This window comes from Ambystoma mexicanum, chromosome 4p (assembly GCF_040938575.1).
Source record: "Ambystoma mexicanum isolate Mex_15411 chromosome 4p, UKY_AmexF1_1, whole genome shotgun sequence".
Lineage (NCBI taxonomy): Eukaryota > Metazoa > Chordata > Amphibia > Caudata > Ambystomatidae > Ambystoma > Ambystoma mexicanum.
This window is the reverse complement of record NC_090927.1, coordinates 477475503-477493895: the sequence shown is the minus strand read 5'-3', so window position 1 is coordinate 477493895 and position 18393 is coordinate 477475503.

The window sequence follows — 18393 nt, the reverse complement described above, 5'->3', positions numbered from 1 at the left end:
GCTCTGCATCTCCTCTTTGCCTTGCGTACCGCAGTTCTATATTTGGCTATTGAGAAAACTAATAAAGGCTTTCAACAGTATGTATATGTATCTGTCCTCTACAAAACTGTGTAAGTATGTTCTTCATGTGTATACGTGTGTGTCCGTGTAACTTCGTGCATGAGTGCAAGTTTGCTTCATAACTAACGTTGCTATGTCGTGGTATCACTAATGATGTCAGCACAACAGATTTATGTTATTAGTCAATCTGATCCAGTGAGGTATTTGGATCCATGATCAGTGTTGTGGCACCTGTATCCATAAAGACTTTGACTGGCTAAGGTTTGAATGGTTGTCTGAGAGAATATCTGTTCGCATATGTGTTTGTCACTGGCCCTCCTGGGGGATGTCCAAACAGTGAGTTTGATCTTGCGTTCTTGACTCTTCAGGCTGTCATGTTCATGGGTGTGAGGAGGGCCATTCCAGGGACCCTCTCTTCAGTCTCTCTTCTGGTCGATCTGTCGACCAAACCACCATACTTAGTCACTGTTGCTTTTGGTAGCCATATCTTCCTCACTCCCCCAAGATGTCTGTAGTAATTTGCATGGTCATTGAAACTCCATGTCATGTACCTGCAGTCTCCTTCTGGGTTGTACCATACACATTTTGCCCAGTATTTGCTGTTGTCAAAGGGATCGTCGAATGTTATCTTCTCAGTCAGGAACAGTGGGCACTCCTTTATCCTTGCCCTCAGGTTATTTCTTTCTTATGCTATCTTATCATTGTTCTCTTCAACATGTATATCTAACAACACTTTCATTCCTATTGTTTTCTCAGTCATTTTGTGACATTGTGTTATGCAGATCTTGGATCACACACAGTCCTACTAGTACTAGGATCAGTGCTCCTAGAGGTACTATCAGTCCATCTTCCAGCCACGTTGAACATCCAGGAAAATATATATGACAGCCAGCTCTGATCTTTTCCTCTTCCTTTAGCTTCCTCCTCCATTTTCGACAATCTTGTTACTGCTTCTGTAAGTGTGACATTTTCTCCGTCATTTACGGCACAAACATGAAACAGGGACTTCCAATCTTGGCGCAAACCCCTCCTTCCATTGCTGTGAGAAGGTCTAGAACATATCTGTTTTGAAGAGCCATCAACCTTACTGCTCGGGGCTGTTCTTTTATCGCGTTGAAGCGATTTACTGTTGAGTTTATTGTCTGTATCAGCTCCCATGTTGTTAACTGCAGCCATTTCGCCTTTGTGTATGTCTGTACAGATGGAACTACTGACGTGAAAAACATTTCTGTCCTACTGAACAGCCAGTGCTTAGGTGGCACATCGTCCACTGATGCTTCTGATGCTGATGAGAAACAGTTATCTCTTTTCATTCTACTCACTTCTACTGACCTTTTCTTTCTTTTTGTATTGTCCATTTTTGGGAAGTCTCCTATCTTGATGTCCTTCTGTGGTACTACTAGTGCTGGCATGTTGATGTGTACAAATGAACATACTCCTCCTCAGTTGGGTGGCAGCTTCTTGTAAGCCTTAAATCTGCGCACCCAATAGTGATCTATTAATACTGCAGTCACAATCTTCATTGCTGGAGGTTTATCTGTGTACCTACACTCCTTGTTTTATCTAACCTCTACTGCTCCATCATTCTGGAAACATAATGCTGGTTTCTTCAGTGGTATTATGGACATTGGTCCAGTTTCATTGTCCACCCAGGTCAGTAACTTTGTGCTCACATCCCATTCTTTCAGGTGCTTGTCATTTTCTGTTTGTACTGTGTTTACTGGTGCTTGTACTAGGGTGTGTGCCATGCTACCTACTCATCCCTCCTTCCATTCTTCAGCTGTGTATACTTGGCCGTACACAAGCATTTGTGGTATTTCCCAACATCCTGGTACTCCTCCTATTTCCTTGGTCCCTTTCTTAGGGCATGGTAATTCTTTCAGCCTCGTTATTTTTGTCTCTCCTTTCTGTAGACCGTCAGTTACATCCTGTATAGCTTGGTCTAATTGCCAGTAATTGTTCATTGTGTCAAGTGTCTTTATATAACTGTCTTCATAGAGAAATGTTGCCTTGGACATCCATCTCAATGTTGCTGTTCTCCCTTGGAATCTTCCTCGGGTTGTAACCATGGATAGGTACATAAGGTATTGTGCTCTTTCTGCTGGTATTTCAGTTGCTATAAACGTTCTGAAGGCACTCATGGCATAGGGGATTAGTGAGCAGACATAGCAGCTCTCCCCAGTTTCTTTACCTACTTTGGTCATGTGTTTGTACCACATGTTTTAGATACTCAAGCAATATCAGTGAGATAAAGTTCCACCCCCATCTATACATCTGCACTGCGTCTACCTATCTTTAGTGTACTAACAGTGCTTACCTGTCCACCTGGCATGGTGGTTCCACATGCTAGAGTTGGGGTTGTGTAAGTAGAGGATACAGCAGTATTTCTAGCAACATAGGATACTCGCCAAAAGATGAGGTTGAAAATACTACATGAGAATAAGACTCAAGACACAATAATCATTTGTTTAATAATGCTTTCCATAACTTACACCTCTTTGGATCCTTGTGTAGTTTGAAGATGTCAGTTGCCCGCCTGAAACGCACAACAAAAGCGTCATTGTGTTAATATTGTATTAATTCAAGTCCTGCAAACAAAATAGTCTGCCATAGCAAGAAGAAATAGCTGTTTCCACACAGCTTTTATTCTGGGGTCACAGAGTACTGAGAGTGCAGATGGATTTCCCCTTTCCAGGTGCAGATATACTTGGGACAAATAAGCTATGAAGATGCAGAAATACACGTTAGGGTGGCGTCTCCTGGTACTGTTGTATCTGCTAACAAATTGGACAAATGGGCCTTGGAAAGTTTCAGGATGAGGATCACGGGGAATCATGGAACAAATGTAATAAAAACAGTCGCACTTTCACGATGAATGTGTGTGGAAAGAAAAATAACGAACAGACAGTGTACCTTCACTCTGGATGTGCAGGAAGTCCCTGCCCGATCTCTCCTGCACATGAGGGAGTAACCATTGGATATCCTCTGCTGGGCTCTGCTGATTCCAAGTTATTGGTTTTCTCTTCTGTTTGTGGATTGTTGGCCCTGTTGATATTGGTGCTAGGAGAAGCCACCGCTTTATAGGGCTTGATGTCCCTGAGGTGGTTCCAAGTATTTTTCCCGACCATTTTCACTGCTCGCTCAGAGATCAGTTCAACACTGTGCGGTCCTGTAAAGTGCGATGTGTCCCACTTCCTGAAATAATTTCATAAGAGGACCTGGTCCCCCGGACACAACTGTGGCTGCTTAAGTAAGTCCTCACTGGCTTCGGTGTTGCCGCTCTCTTCTCCTGCGTCAGGCTTCTCCCGTTGTCTCTGCAGTTGACGAGAAATAAAAGAAGCACTAGCAATCAAGGAAGCGGTGTACTCATACATTTCATGACCCAATACGTCAGATACTTTTTCTGCATCTTTGATTGCCCTAGTGGGAGGAGCCAGGGGAAGTCGCATGTGGTGTCCTGGCACCACCTCATGTGGGTTACATGGTGGTCGGACCCTGGTTTATTGCTCAATGCAAACAATGCTAAGGAAAGACAATGGAACCAACTTTTGTTGAGAGTCTTTCTAGTTTTTGCTACACTTTCCTTGAGCAAGCCGTTGAGGCACTCACGCATCCCATTTGCTTGTGGGCGATAGGCACAAAAGAATTTGTGTTCAATTCCTAACAAGGTTGTAAGGTGCTGCAACATCTCATTGGCGAAGTGAGGGCCATTGTCAGATCGCAGACCTCACACACGCTCCATTGTGGGAATATCTCCCAAATCAGGAATTCTGCTGCTCTAAGGGCAGCTGGATGGGAACACGGACCGGCTTTGATCCAACAGAAAAATTGGCATACTACCACTATCATGTAGCGGTACCCTTGGCATACTTGGATCATGTCGAAATAGTCGACGTGCAGGTGCAGGAATGGACCCACTGAGCGAGGTATGGCTCCTCTCACTACCCTCAATGTATGACCTGCAGTGAATTGTTTACACACCACACAATTAGTCATGAATTCAACCACATGTTCCCCCAAGTTAGGAAAGAACCATGTTTCTCCAATATGAGCAGCCAGCATCTCATTCCCTATATGGGTTGGATGGTGTAATTGTGTCAGTGCAGTGTGCAATAATGAGAATGGAATTACCACTTTCCCTGTGTTATTTTGCCGTCTGTCAGAGACACTGTACATCCCTTCTTTATCCATAACTCATTTTCTTCTCTGGGTGCAGCTCCCTGCAACTCCATAATCTGTTTCACTGGTAATGTGTTATAACCTTCCTTCAGCATCATTGTTTGTGCATAATGGTGCGCTTGGGACGAAGCATTCATTTCTAAGATGTCCCCAAAGTAGGCAGTGCATTTTGCTTCTGCATCTGCTGCTTCATTGCCCCTGGACATGGGGTCCTGTCACGTAGGCTGAATCCGAATACACTGTTACTTTCTTCGCCCTGCTGTGTTCTAGTGGCAATATTAAAGCGACTCATTCTGCTGCTTGTGTTGAAAAGTGTGATGGTAGACGTCTGCTTGTCACCACCTTGCTTGTCCCGTCCTCTCTCAGTCTCACTACCACTGTCCCAGTATGTCTTTTCCCAGAAGTTTGGTCAATTGTTGGTCAATTGTTGACGACCCTTCAATGTAAAGCACGTCTCCCCCCTCAAGTACGTTCTCCAGTACTTTGCGAGTGTCACTGAATTGTTCTATGTTTGCTGTGCAGTCGTGTGCATAGTCACCCTCCTGTAAGATGTCGGCGAGGAAAGTCGCTGGGTCGACAAGTCTGCATCTCACTATCTTAAGAGCTGGGATTGATAGTAATACCTCGTACCCTGAAGCTCTTTGTGTTGTCAATGTAGTTTTCAGTCTTTCCAGTATTGCAAAGAGAGCATGCTCCACATAAAGAGTGCATCCTATTGTAATACTCACTGATTTCTCCACTGCGTATTGTTTCTGCTCTTTCTGGTGTCACTTTCCTCCCATCTTGGGATATCACTTGTCCAATGTACAACACTCCTGTTTGGCAGTATTGTAGTTTTGCCTTGTCTGCCTTGTCTACCTTGTACCCTTTTTCTGCCAGTACTGTCAACATGTGTTCTGAGTCATTTCTACTGTGTTCCTCTGTCTTGCTGCAGATTAATATGTCATCTACATACTGTATAACCATGCTCTTCATCTTTACGTTGCCTAAGTCCATTTGGAGTACTCTGTTGAATATGGAAGGTGATTCACAGTATCCTTGAGGAAGTCTTGCATGTTTCCACTTCGTATTTCTATATAGAAATCAAGTTAAGTCCTGTGAGTCTGGATGTAATGGCATAGAGAAGAAAGCATTCTTGAAATCTATGACCGTGAAGTAGGCAGCTTCCGTGGAAATGCTACAAACAATTGTCACTGGTTTTGAAACTAAAGGAAACTCTGCTTCCAGAAATGTGGTTAAGAGGGCGCAAGTCCTGCATAAAACACCATGACCCCCCTCGTCACCTTTTTTGGCAGAGTACACAGCTGTGTTGCATGGTAATTCTGATGGCACTAGGATGCCCTGCCTCACTAGTGCTGCAATGGTCTCATAGATACCCTTGTCTGCCTCCCTCGACAGTGGTATTGCCTAACTCTTGGTAAAATGGCTCCTGGTTTCAGCTTGATTTTCACTGCTCCCATCCCTTTCAGAAGCCCCACCTCATAGGGACTTGTGGGCCATATGATGCTGGAGACCTTGACCAAGTCTTCCTCGAGAAATGTCGGCAGTGCTTTTAGCATCATCACCATTTTCTGTGGTACCTCTGTGTAAGGTATTCTCACCCAATAAGTGATGATAAGTTTTCCTGCGATCATGCTCCGCTTGCCTATCACTTCCTGAGTTATCGTCAGACGCGGTCAATCCCCATTTTAGTCTTATGTCTCTTACTGTGCGCTCCACCTCCTCCTTGCGTTTGCGCTCTCTTGTGAGCCGCACTAGTTCCCACTTTCTCCTTTCCCTTCTTGCCAAAACTTGCTTTTCCTTCTCGTCTTCCTCACTTTGCCTTTCAATTTCCACAAGCTCCCTCTTTCTCCTCATCTCTCGCTGCTCCCGCTCTTTCTCTTCTTCCCTTTGCTTTTCTCTTCATACCCAGTGGCGTTCCTGCTTCTCTTCCTTCTCTTTCCGTTTGACTTCTTCCATTATCTCTGCCCACTCTCATGCTTCCCTGGTCTCCTTACAGCCAGCTACTTCCTTACCTGCCCCTCCTTTTTCCCCTGGTGTATTCCCATCTAAATTCAATAGTATTTGCCATCCTACCCACTTGTTCGATGCTATTCGTTCCAGCCCCTCCTTAGTGCTCGCCTGGGTCTCGCTGTGCGCCCCTTTTCCACCACCTGCTGGCACAACCCCTTTCTGCCCCTCCTCCTTGGTATATGTTGGAGGTTTGAATGTTGGATTTGTGTACCCATCCGCTGTTTTTAATTCCCGTATAGGGTATAATCCCTGTGTTCCTGTTGTAGCTCCTTCAGTCCCATGGTCAGAAGGAGGTGGGGGAGGGAACTGCGTCCGGGGTCTCCTGATGGCTCAGCATCCATTGATGCCTCGCTACTTCCTCCTCGTCCTCCTGCAACATTTTCCAGAGCTTGAATATTGCCATATGATTGCTCAACTTTTTCCCCTTATAATCCTCTTGTATGTGTGTGTGTAATGATTGCTGAACATATTTGGAGAAGCTACCACATTGCGGCCATGGCTTAGTCAATTTACCATCTGTGTTTTTCATCCATTTCGTGCTATATTTACAAATCGTATACTTATATCACAGAAGGGCCTTACATAGGTGCTATAGGGACGTTTCCCCCACGCATTTCCCGATACATTGCTTTTTACTCACTTGACCTCAAGTTGAGGCTTTCGACACTTCCGTTGTTATTCAAACACAAAAATAATTTTCATCTTGTTTTTCTCAACTACACAAATACCAGTTCTTGTCAATTATCACAAGCCTCTCTGGTTCCCAACCAACCTTTCAGGCGTGCTCCGCGCACCGCCCTTCTACAACTCTCTGCCTCCTCAGACACACCCACCAATATTGCACATGCGCCCTCCACGCACCGCCACAGAACAGCTTATTCCGTCAATTGTAAGTTGTGAACACCAATTTCTATACCTTCTCGTGCTCTTCTAGTCCTGTGCACAGGCCTTATGGGTGATGTCACTGCTTCACTACATAAGGGAATGATAGAAATCACTAACAGAGCTCACAGCGCTATTGTTCCATCACGCAGACATTTTCACGAACCTGCCATATACCCAAAGCTGTCTTCCTGCCTTCTAACAGGGGATACCAATATTTCTCGTGCTCAATCTGTACCTACAGCCTCGCCTTGTAGATAAAACCCCTCCGTTAGACTAACCAGACGAACACCTTCCGCAATTTAAGCTAGCTCCAGCCCTATACACAGGGATACCATCATTCATGACCCAAGCTAAAATGTCCATTCCACAGTGAATCCAATATTTACATAACCTTTGTCATCCGTACCCTTCAGTCAATAGTCTAGGTTATTCGCCTGAACCTTTTACCTCAAGACTGAATGCTCCCTAACCACAAAAATGACACCTACCTCTGCTCCTTTCCCTACTATACTTTGCAGTACTCGATACTACTAAACGATACTGAATGATACTTCAAAGATACTCAACAACACTCGTCACCACCCCACACCCAGAATTTCTTCCAACACCCCCCTCAGTTGCTGTGTACACTTCGTGATCCACTGACGCTGCTCGGCTACCGGGTACCCCAAAGCTGCCACATCACCCTTCTCATCTGCTGGGCTCTTCATGGACCGCGGGCAGGATATTCCCCAAACTGGCTCCTGACAGCCTCTGTTTGGGGGGTGCACCTCCGTTAGAACTCACACTCCCTGAGGCACCTCGCAGCCCTCCAGGTGCTGCGACGGAGGAGGCAGCTTTATGCCAAACGGGCATAGTGAACCATCCTCTGCTTATTGGCTTAGGTATACCTGAGGGACTGCGGTTCACAGTACCAGCTCACCGTTCAAGCTCCCAAGGCCCAACAAACCCTCCCCCAGTTAACAGACGTAAGACTCAGCCAAGGGCATGTTAAAATTGTTGTGTATTACACAAACAGACAGGGATCATACAGGACATTGAGAATCTCCTGAAATCACAGCTCTTTCTTCAGTTACTATGTCACAACATGGGGCTCTTCCCCAAAATCCTACGAGGGTACAGGATTGGGTAGTTGTGGTGGTAGTGCCTATACACAGCACCTATAGAGGTTATTCTATTGGCCCTCACATGTCAGGTGGCTTGCCTGGCCCTTCCCAAAAAAACTATTTATTACATTGCTACAGGGTTGCAGGATTGCCATTGGCCCTTGCCCTCTGCTATCCACCAGTGGATTTGTGTTCCCTGATTGGCTGGAGCTGATCTCCCCAGGCCTGGGACCCAACTCTGTTCTAAGTGCTTAGTGCACCTTCTGAAGATGATGAAAAAGACTATTGTGTTCTCAGTGTAGCCGTTAGTATTACCACGTTGCCTTTGAGAGTGCCCACATGGTTGCAACGTTGTTAAAGAATCCATGTTTCACTTCATGTCTGTGTCACTTAGAACTGCTCATCTTCCCACCATGGATGAATGACTATTCTCTGGCTCGGCCGAACCACGTGATTGAGGACTGCGAAATCAAGCTCTCTGGTCAGCAATTTGTGAGGATTTATGCTAGTATTTTGCAGGTTGGTCCTTGTCTCCGAGGCCCAGGAATGTTCTGCTCATCGCTGAGCTTGGCTGCGAGCCCTGGTCTGCTGCTTCGTGCAGCCTAATTCTGCTTTTCGTCACCTCTCGTCCCAAGGCATGTGGCTTCATGTTACCTCACTACAGTTATACTATGATTTCTATATATCTATACCGTGCTAGGTTTCTTAAAGGTTAGTAATATTTGGCTTTTTCAGGTTCCTTATATGACCCTGTAGTTCCATAGGGTTAGTTGCAATAAGCGTCTGCATGCTTGCTCTGCATCTCTTCTTTGCCTTGCGTTCCACGGTTCTGCGTTTGGCTAATGATAAACATAATAAACGCTTTCAACAGTATGTATATGTACATGTCCTCTATGTACAGAACTGTGTAATCATGTTCTTCGTGTGTGCACGCATGTGTCCGTGTAACTTTGTGCTTGGGTGTGAGTTTGCTTCATGACTAACATTGCTATGTCGTGGTGTCCCTAATGACGTCAGAACAACGGATTTCCCTTATTAGTCAATCTGATCCAGTGAGGTGTTTGGATACATGATCATTGTTGTGGCACCTGTATACATAAAGATTTTGGGCCTCATTACGAGTCCGACCGTAACCCTGACTTCCCGGTGCCACCGGGAGATTCCAAGTCCGGAGGCCTGGGAAGTCAGGCGACTGCCAAATGTAAGTGCCCATTCCCATAGAGTCTATAGGACTCTATGGGAGTGGAGACACTGAAGTGAAGGCACCGTTGCTAACGGTGCCAGTGCTTCTGTGACCAGTCTGCCTACCGTGGCCGCTGCGCCCGGCAGGGTCAGACCTGTCGGGCACAGCGGCTCCAGCAGGCAGACTCCTAATTTGCCGGTCTGGAAACAAGGGTGCCAGTGAGCTTACCGGCACCCTTGTTTCCGGACCGGCAAACTTGTAATGAGGCCCGTTGACTGGATAAGGTTTGAATAGTTATGATATGATCGTTTATTTATATAGCGCCTATACACAATGTGTTTCAAAGCGCCTCAAGGCAAGGGAGGGAACAAGAGAAAACACAATGACATTCTTGCAGGCCATGAACAGTAAGGATGTGGAATTAACTATCATAATCGGCCTGATGACATTTCAGGTAGTGCAAGCGCTAAGACATAGATAAAGAAGGGAGGATGAGAGTGGGAAGGAAATGGAAACAGACAGGTGACTACCGTACTAGGGCTGACAACATTTCTGGTGGAGCCAGGGAAAAACAAAAGGTGAGGGAGAGGGGTGCAGAAAGGGAGGAACAAAACAAGTGACTATCATACTAGGCCTGACGACATTTCAGATAGTGCTGGAGGGGGGGGTGGGGAGGAAAAAAACAGTAATGGGAGGGTGGAGGAAACAGACGAGGTTGCTATCATATTAGGTCCAGGGACAATTCTGATAGAGGAAGTGCATAGAAGAAAGCAAAGGGAGGAGATAGGAAAAGGGAGAAGGGAAAGGAGGAGAGAACAGAGAGTAAGCAGTCAGAAAGAGTGGAGAAGCAAGAGTGGAGAGTGAATACAATTGCAGAAGTCAGTAGTAACACATAATGTTGCAAGCCAGGATACAAGATGAAGATGGGAACAGCATGATTCAGGGCCACCATGATTACAAGATGCAAAGGAAGTCCAGCATGAGAGTTGAGAAAGAGTGATGCACCGTGAATGATTGAAGTCCATAAAAGTCAAATACAGCATTGGCCACAAGACGGTGATGGTCAATCCAGAATGTATCAGGACAGACTCCTGCAGAAGTAGGCTGGAGGAGGTTGAGGGGGAGCAGGGTAGAAGAATCAAGCAAAACAGGCAACACCTGTGTGCGAGAAGGGGGGGGCACAAGGGAACATCACAGGGGGAAAAAAGGGGGTGGCGATGGCCTGTGGGGACAGAGGGGGTAATACATGTTGGTGCATGCTTACCTGCTGTCTGAGCAGGGGGTTGGGCCCTGGGTCCTCCTGGTCCGAACAGGTCCAAACCAGAATTGCCCTTTTCTTCGTCTGCCCTTCACTGCAGACGCCAGGGCGAGAGACGCCCTTGATCTAATAGTTAAGAGCAGGAAGGAAGAGGCAGGGCTAAGAAGGTGGGTGGTGCTTAGACCAGGTGACCTAGATCCACTTGCACCTGCTCCCCATCTGCAAAGGAAAAGAGGCTGGAGGACTCCTTAAGTAGGGAAACAGAGCGGCAAGCAGGAAGGCACCAGGTGGGTGGGGCTTGCTAAGTGGTGAAAAAGAGCGGCAAGCAGGAAGGCACGTGGTGGACAGGGCTTGCTAAGTGGTGAAAAAGAGCGGCAGGCAGGAAGGCACTAGGTGGGCAGGTGACCTAGATCCACTTGCACCTGCTCCCCATCTGCAAAGGAAAAGAGGCTGGGGGGCTCCTTAAGTAGGGAAACAGAGCAGCAAGCAGGAAGGCACCAGGTGGCCGGGGCTTGCTAAGTGGTGAAAAAGAGCGGCAAGCAGGAAGGCACCAGGTGGGCGGGGCTTGCTAAGTGGTGAAAAAGAGCGGCAGGCAGGAAGGCACCAGGTGGGTGGTATTTAGGCCATGTGACATAGATCCACTTCCACCTTCTCCCCATCTGCCAGTTGTCTGAGCGAATATCTGTTTGCATATGTGGATGTCACTGGCTCTCCTGCGGGCTGTCCAAACAGTGAGTTGCATCTTGTGTTTTTGACTCTTCAGGTCGTCATGTTCATTGGGGTAAGAAGGGGCACTCCAGGGACCCTCTCTTCATTAGCTTGGGGAAAAACTGCTGTTTTCTTTGCACTTTTTTTTAATGTTTTTTTGTAGTTGTGTTTTTCTTTTTACTATGTGGGCGTGGCCAGTGGGCAGAGCTTGGGTGACAGGGACGACCTCCAAGTCCGGATCAGGGGGTGGATCAGTCCTGGGATCCCGCAACTTCTTAAAGAAACTCACGCTGCGAGTTGCATCAGACCGGCCATCCGGTGCAGTCACCATGGATCCCTTGACCGCAACAATGTCCAACGGCTCCGGCTCATACGGTAGGGAGAGCATCGCATGGGGATGTCTATTTCGAATGAGGACCTCATCACTCATCACCCGGCTCCAGCGGCTGTGGGCGAAGTCCCCTCCGAAGGTTCTCTTGTTCAATCCTTATTCGCCGGTCAGCCTCGACCTGTTGATTGTCAATCACCCCCGGTTCTTTCTCTCCCACCTCAGGTAATAGCCCCCGAGGACACCGCTTGAACAACGTCTCTGCTGGGGCCACTCCCGTGGATGCATGCGTTGTGGTACGGTACACCCTCAAGAACTGATAGAGGGCTCTTTGGAGGGACTGTCCTTGGCCCTGGGCGATCCGAAATGTCTTATTTAAGGTTCTCATCATCCGTCTGCTTCACCATTTGCCCTTGGCCAGAGAGGCGAGATCTTCCTGTGCACCACCCCATAGCTCTCCATCAGTTCGGTGAACCGTTCACTCTGGAAGGGCGCCCTGTTGTCTGAGCATACTGTATGTGGGAAACCATGGGCCGCAAACACCTTTTCCACGGCCACCACGACATGCTCAAACGCCACTGACTCTACGAACTCCACCTCGGGATACCTCGAGTATTTGTCAACCAGCACGAGGAAGTGGGTGCCCATCGTGGTGGAACCAAAGTCTGCATGAACGTCTTCCCACGGGTGCGTCCCTCCAGGCATCGCCTCTATGACAGATTCCCGCTGCAGGGGTGATGCCGCCTGACACCAAACGCAGGCTGCCACGAAATCGTCCACCTTCCGCTCCAATTCCGGGAACCACACTTTCAGCCTTAAGCGTGCTTTGGTCTTGGCCGCGCCCTGGTGACCACGGTGTGCAAGGGCAATCACATCCCCCACCTTTGACTGGGGCACCACAATTCGATCTCCCCGGAGTAGAAGGCCGGATGTTGAGAACGACAGCTCCCCCCGGACCTTCCATAACTGCTCCAGTCTAGTTCTGGCTTCCTGGGTACGCCCCGCTAGGGCCTCCAGCACCAACTTCCAGGATCCCTGCTGCATGGATTGCCTTGGTATCCTGAAACACTCGTCATCTGCTGCAGCTGTCTCAAGTTCCTTTAAGGGCATGGCATTCGGGGTGGCCGCCTCCACCACCACCCGGACATGCTCTTCGGCCTCCTCCGCACAGGTGTCATAGTCCTCCGCTCCAGGTGCCCCCGGGTGTCTAGAGAGATAGTCTGCCGCATTGTTTGCCCCCGGCCGATACACCAGGGTGACTCCACATTCCAAGAGGGCGAGCAGCCATCTCTCAATTCGTGCTGGCAGCTTGGAGGATGACCCCGCCAGGATGGGAATCAACGGTTTGTGGTCCGTCACCACCGTCACCGGGCGTGAACGTAGAGCCGGATGTGCCTGCAGCCCCAGAGCACGGCCAGCGCCACGCGCTCAATCTGCGAGTATCGTTGCTCCGCCTCCGATATGCGCCTTGCTGGCGTATGCCACCGGACGGACACCCCCATCATGGTCGATCTGTGTCAGCACGGCGCCCAAGCCAAACGGACTGGCGTCAACAATGATCTCCGATGGTAACACAGGATCAAAGAAGGCCATGGTGTCCTCTGCTGCCAGGGCGCCCCTGATGCCGTCAAAGGCCGCTTGTTCAAGCGGGCCCCAGTTCCAGATGGTGTCTGTTCTTGTCAGAGCCCTGAGCGGTTCCGTCCTGGAGGCAAGGTTCTGGATGAATCGTCCACAGCAAGTAACCATGCCCAGGAAACTCCGCACATCCGACACAGATTCTGGAGGCTGCGCCTTTCTGATGTCCTGGACCTTCTGAGGATCAGGTGACACCCCCCCGTCCTTAAACACGAAGCCAAAGAATTCTATTGATGGTCACAGAAATTCACACTTCTCCTTGTGGAGGGTGAGGCCCAGGGACTGCAGTCCCTCAAACGTCTTTGCCAGGCGTCTCAGGTGGTCTACCTCCGTTCTGGCAAACACCAGGATGTCATCGCTGATATTCAGGACGCCCTCCAGGTCTGCTAGGGCACCCCTGATGATGTTTTGAAACACCTCTGCCGCAGAGGACATCCCGAAACTCAGTCTCTTGTAACGGTACAGACCTCGGTGGGTGGTAAAGGTGGTAATATACCTCGACTCAGGGTGGAGGACGACCTGGTGATAACCCGCTCGGAGGTCCAACTTCGAGAAGAAGCGAGCGCCTTGTACCTCAGCAATGATGTCATCTATCGTCGGGGTGAGGTGTCCTTCTCTTTTGATTGCTTTGTTCGGCAACCTCATGTCCACACATATCCAGACGGCATCAGGTTCTTTGGGTTTTCGTGCCACCACGATTGGGGATACCCAGGGAGTCGGACCCTCCACCTTCTCTATGATGTCGAGATTTACCAAGTTGTCCAGCTCCTTATCGACATGTTCACGAAGGTGAAACGGTACCCTGCGATGTTTCAAGGCGATGGGCTGCACAGATTCTTCAATGTGCAACCTAACTGGATCGCCAGACATCTGTCCAATCCCTAAATAGTGCGGCATATTTCTCCAGCAAGTCATTGATGTCTTCTAGATAGACGGAGTACGCAAAGCTAACAATGCCAAGGGCCTCCGCCGCTGCACAGCTCAGCAAGGTATTGTTGCTCACTGGTGTCACATAGAACCGTTCAGTGATTTGGGATCCATCATGCTCCACCTTCGCCACGCAGACACCGTCTAATGGGATAGGGTCTATGCCACCAAATGCGAAGATGCGGGCATTGGGTGCGACCAATTTGGGAGGCCGGTTCATGGTGTCATAGTGTCCACGGGCCATCACATTGACAGATGGCCCCGTGTCTACCAGGACCGGGACTGGAGAACGGTTTACCTCCACCACACATCTTGGCTGTCTCCTGTTCTTTCCTTTCAGGACCTCCACACTTGAGACAAAGAAAATGTTCTCTCCCTCATCTTCGTCAGTCTCCTCTGCCTGAACATCCTCTTCGCCCTGGTCCACTTGAGCGACGTTGGGCGGTCGACCCTAGCGAATGAAGATGGGCCGGGCGGGGCCTTCGCGGCACCAGCACAGGCATTGCCGCCTTGCACACTCTTGAGAAATGGTCTGGTAGCCCACACCGTCCACAAGTCTTTCCAGCCACAGGGCATTCCGTTGGGTGGGGCAGGTCATAGCCACACTTCTGGCAAGAGTCACCTGCCCTCCCAGCTCTGTCTCGGGGGCCACCGCCAGGTCTTCTGGTGCCCCTGCCGCCACGCTACATCGCACACACCTCCTCAGTTTTGATGGAGCGCGACCCAGCCTCCATTCTCGCTGCCCTCGCCTCGGACACCTCCCCTGTTCAAGGATGCGTGGGAGTGTGATTCCGGGCTCCCTTAGCACTTGTCGCCTGAGCTTTCCTGAAGAACACGCCTGTATGAGCATGGTCCTGATCATATCTTCAACATCACCCCACGCGCAAGCCAACGACAGGCGCCTCAGGCGTCCATAGAAAGTGTCCAGAGTCTCGTCCTCTTTCTGTTTGGCAGATAGCATCATGAAGCGCTCATAGTCCGCGTTGGCTAGAGGTAGAAAATGAGCTTGAAGGGCGGCCTTCGCCTGCCCGTAGGACCCATCCCCGGGCGGAAGTGATTCAAAAATTTCCTGAACTGAGGGCCCTGCTGAATATAACATGGTCGCCATTGTGGAGTCATCATCAGCCACTTGAGTGGCTCGAAAGTATATGTCCAGGCGGTCGACCCACCTCTTCCATCTGGGCCCCAAGCTGGAAGGTGGGCCCGAAACATCAAACTCCGGAATTGGCTGCAGGGCCGCCTGTGCACGAGGCTGGGCCATAGCTGGAGGAATCTGTTGGAGAACGGGTACCACCGCCAGTTGCACAGGAGGTAGCGGACCTGGAGGACCTGCCTGCCTACCCAGAGGCTGCTGCACTTGCTTTCCTGCTGCTGCTGCTGCTGCACCGTCTTGATCCTCAGTGTCACTCATGAGCTCGAGCGCACAGGCACCCCCAGTGTGGGAGATGGGGGCCGCAATTCACCTCCAGGGAGGAAAACAGTCACTGTGACACACCTCTGTGATGATGAAGAGGATGAAGATGGTTCCAGCCTGATGAAGAAATATTAAAGTCACTGCAGCACACCTCTGTGATGATAAAGAGGATAAAGATGATTCCTGCCTGATGCAGGAATATTAAAGTCACTGCAGCACACCTCTGTGATGATGAAGAGGATGAAGAAGGCTCCAGCCCTCAACTGTTCCAAAAATTGAGGCAAGAAGAATAATGGGCTATGAAGGCCCAGCCATGTTAGCCCTCCTCCTTGCTTGCACTCGACGTAGGAGACCCAAAAAAATGAAAAAATCACTAATTGGGCACATGTGTATGCAGGTATAGCTGCCTGCTGACAGAAGTTCCAAAGATTAGGTCTGGAGTCACTTCAGAGCTCAAACCGGAGCTTCGTGAAGTTCCACGGCCTGATAGACAAAATGGCCGCCAGCCACGTGGGTGACGCACTACCCGCGGCCAGAAACGAAGTCTTAATCCGACCTCGTTTCCGTGAAACATTTTTTATATAAATAATCACCGCCGGGCGCAGGCATCGTCTCCCCCACTCGTCGCCACTGTTGGGGGTTACTGACGCCCCCCCAGCGCTGTCCGCAAGCCCCGGATCCCCCAAAGACTCAGCCTCACACGTCCTTGTGGTTCGGGCTTCCCGTTCGCTCTGCGCGGCCGGGAAACGCCCCGTTTATTTATGCTGCAAGCGGCGGCGTGCAACGTCATGCCACGGCGTGCGCGCCCCGTCATCGGGCAGCGCCACAAGCAGTGCACGAGTCGAGCCCATTGAGCCAACACCTGTGTCAGTGTGGTTCTTCCGGTTACACGTCAACACCACTGGTATGGCAAAGACGCATTGCTACACTTATGGGGAAGCAGTGATCATAACTTTCTAAAGCTTTTTGAGTGGTACACTGTGGAACAGAGATTCATGTGCTGGACACTATTAAGTGCTTTGTATGAGAAAGCACAGGCTGGCCGTCTCATAAAACGCCAGCGCTTTCCTTTGACATGCAGGACAGTTTGCCACACAGTGTGAAAAGATGAAAATGCAGGAACGACCCTTTAGACGACTGCAGCGTTTCCACTGAACACTCGCTGCAGACTGTACGATTGAGTGCAACGACCCAGACACTTTTGAGGTCTGAAAATGCATTTAAAAAGAAAGAAGATAACATAAAAGTTGTCGTTTTTTAAATGTATTTATTTTTTTGCCATTTCGATCTCTTTATGTGATAGCTAACCAGAGAAAAAAAGCGTATTCCAAAGACTGAACTGGGGGATATTAAGGTAAAAGAGTTGTTGCACATCTTGTTAAATGACAATACATGTTCCTTTCTCGTTCTTAGTAGATGACCACATTACTCCAGGTCCATGGGAGTTTAATGTTAAAAGCACCCCTGTTGTGGACTTTAAACAATAAGAACGGCTCCTTCAAGTTCAGGGAGACTTGAAAACATGTACTTGGCGATATTCGTAAACCACGCAGAAAGGACTTTTTCTTTGGGCGAAAATGAAGAGGCATAACCTTTTGTAAACAAAAAAAAAGAACTGCCAACAACGAGGGAGGTTCCCACAGTAATAGAGAGAGTTGGCAAGTGCGAGCTAAGGAATGCCAATAGACGAGGGCCCTGAGGCAACAGCGCTGCAGAGGAGAAGGTGGAGGAATTACATAAACAATCCTTCATGATTTCTCAGCAGCAGCCTGGGAGTCCCATTGAATCAGCTGTGGGAAGCAGAGGAGCACGCGCACTGACTGACAGCTCTGGTCGCCATGGTAGCCGCCTCAGCGGCGCCGCGAGAACAGGGCGGGAGGGCTGATGTGAATGGGTGACGTCACGACCCTGGCGCCAGTGAGTCTGCTCCAACGAAGACTCGAGCGCCCAAACTCACCCTTCCCTACAGAACTCTGGTGGGACTACGGCATGCCTCCCTTCCTTCTCTGGCTGCAGCTTCCCGCTGCCAATTCATCACCTGTCAGTGGGATCACTCAGGGTGTCATGCGAAATGTACACAGCTGTGAGAACAAAAAGAGAAAGAGGGGGAGGGCCAAGGATACAAAAACCCATTGCGCCAGATGTGTAGGAGGGAAAAAAGGGACCTTGAGAATCCCAAATCGCATTGGAAAACTGCAAAGGCCTCTGCCCTCCCTACCCCGCCTCCTCGCAATGCCTTAACCGCCTGTGCATCCAACAGTGAACCGCTTTGATTACAAGAATAGATTGTTTTCTAGCAGATGTGAACGTCTGCATGTTGAAAAAAACAGCTAAACGTAATGCCGTACGTTTTTGGAAAGACAAGGAGGATGTATTCTACCCCCAATTAACTGCATTTGGGGGTAGACCTACACTCTTTCCTTTTCAAATCTGCCAGAGTGCCAGTGGACCACTGGCGTGGTGATAGTGCCCAGTGTAAATGATCTTTAACATTAAGATAAGATTAAGAAATGCATAAGGACAAATATGTGGTGAGCTGTTATGCCTCAGTAGACAGGCAGATCAGAATAAAGCAAGAATATACCATAGGCTGAGTAGCGCAGGCACCCATTCCCCTTTGCACTTGCACCTTAGCCCATCCAAAAACACTCTGCCATTTTTGTGTGCAATCAAAAATTGGTCGTAGGCTTTTACTAT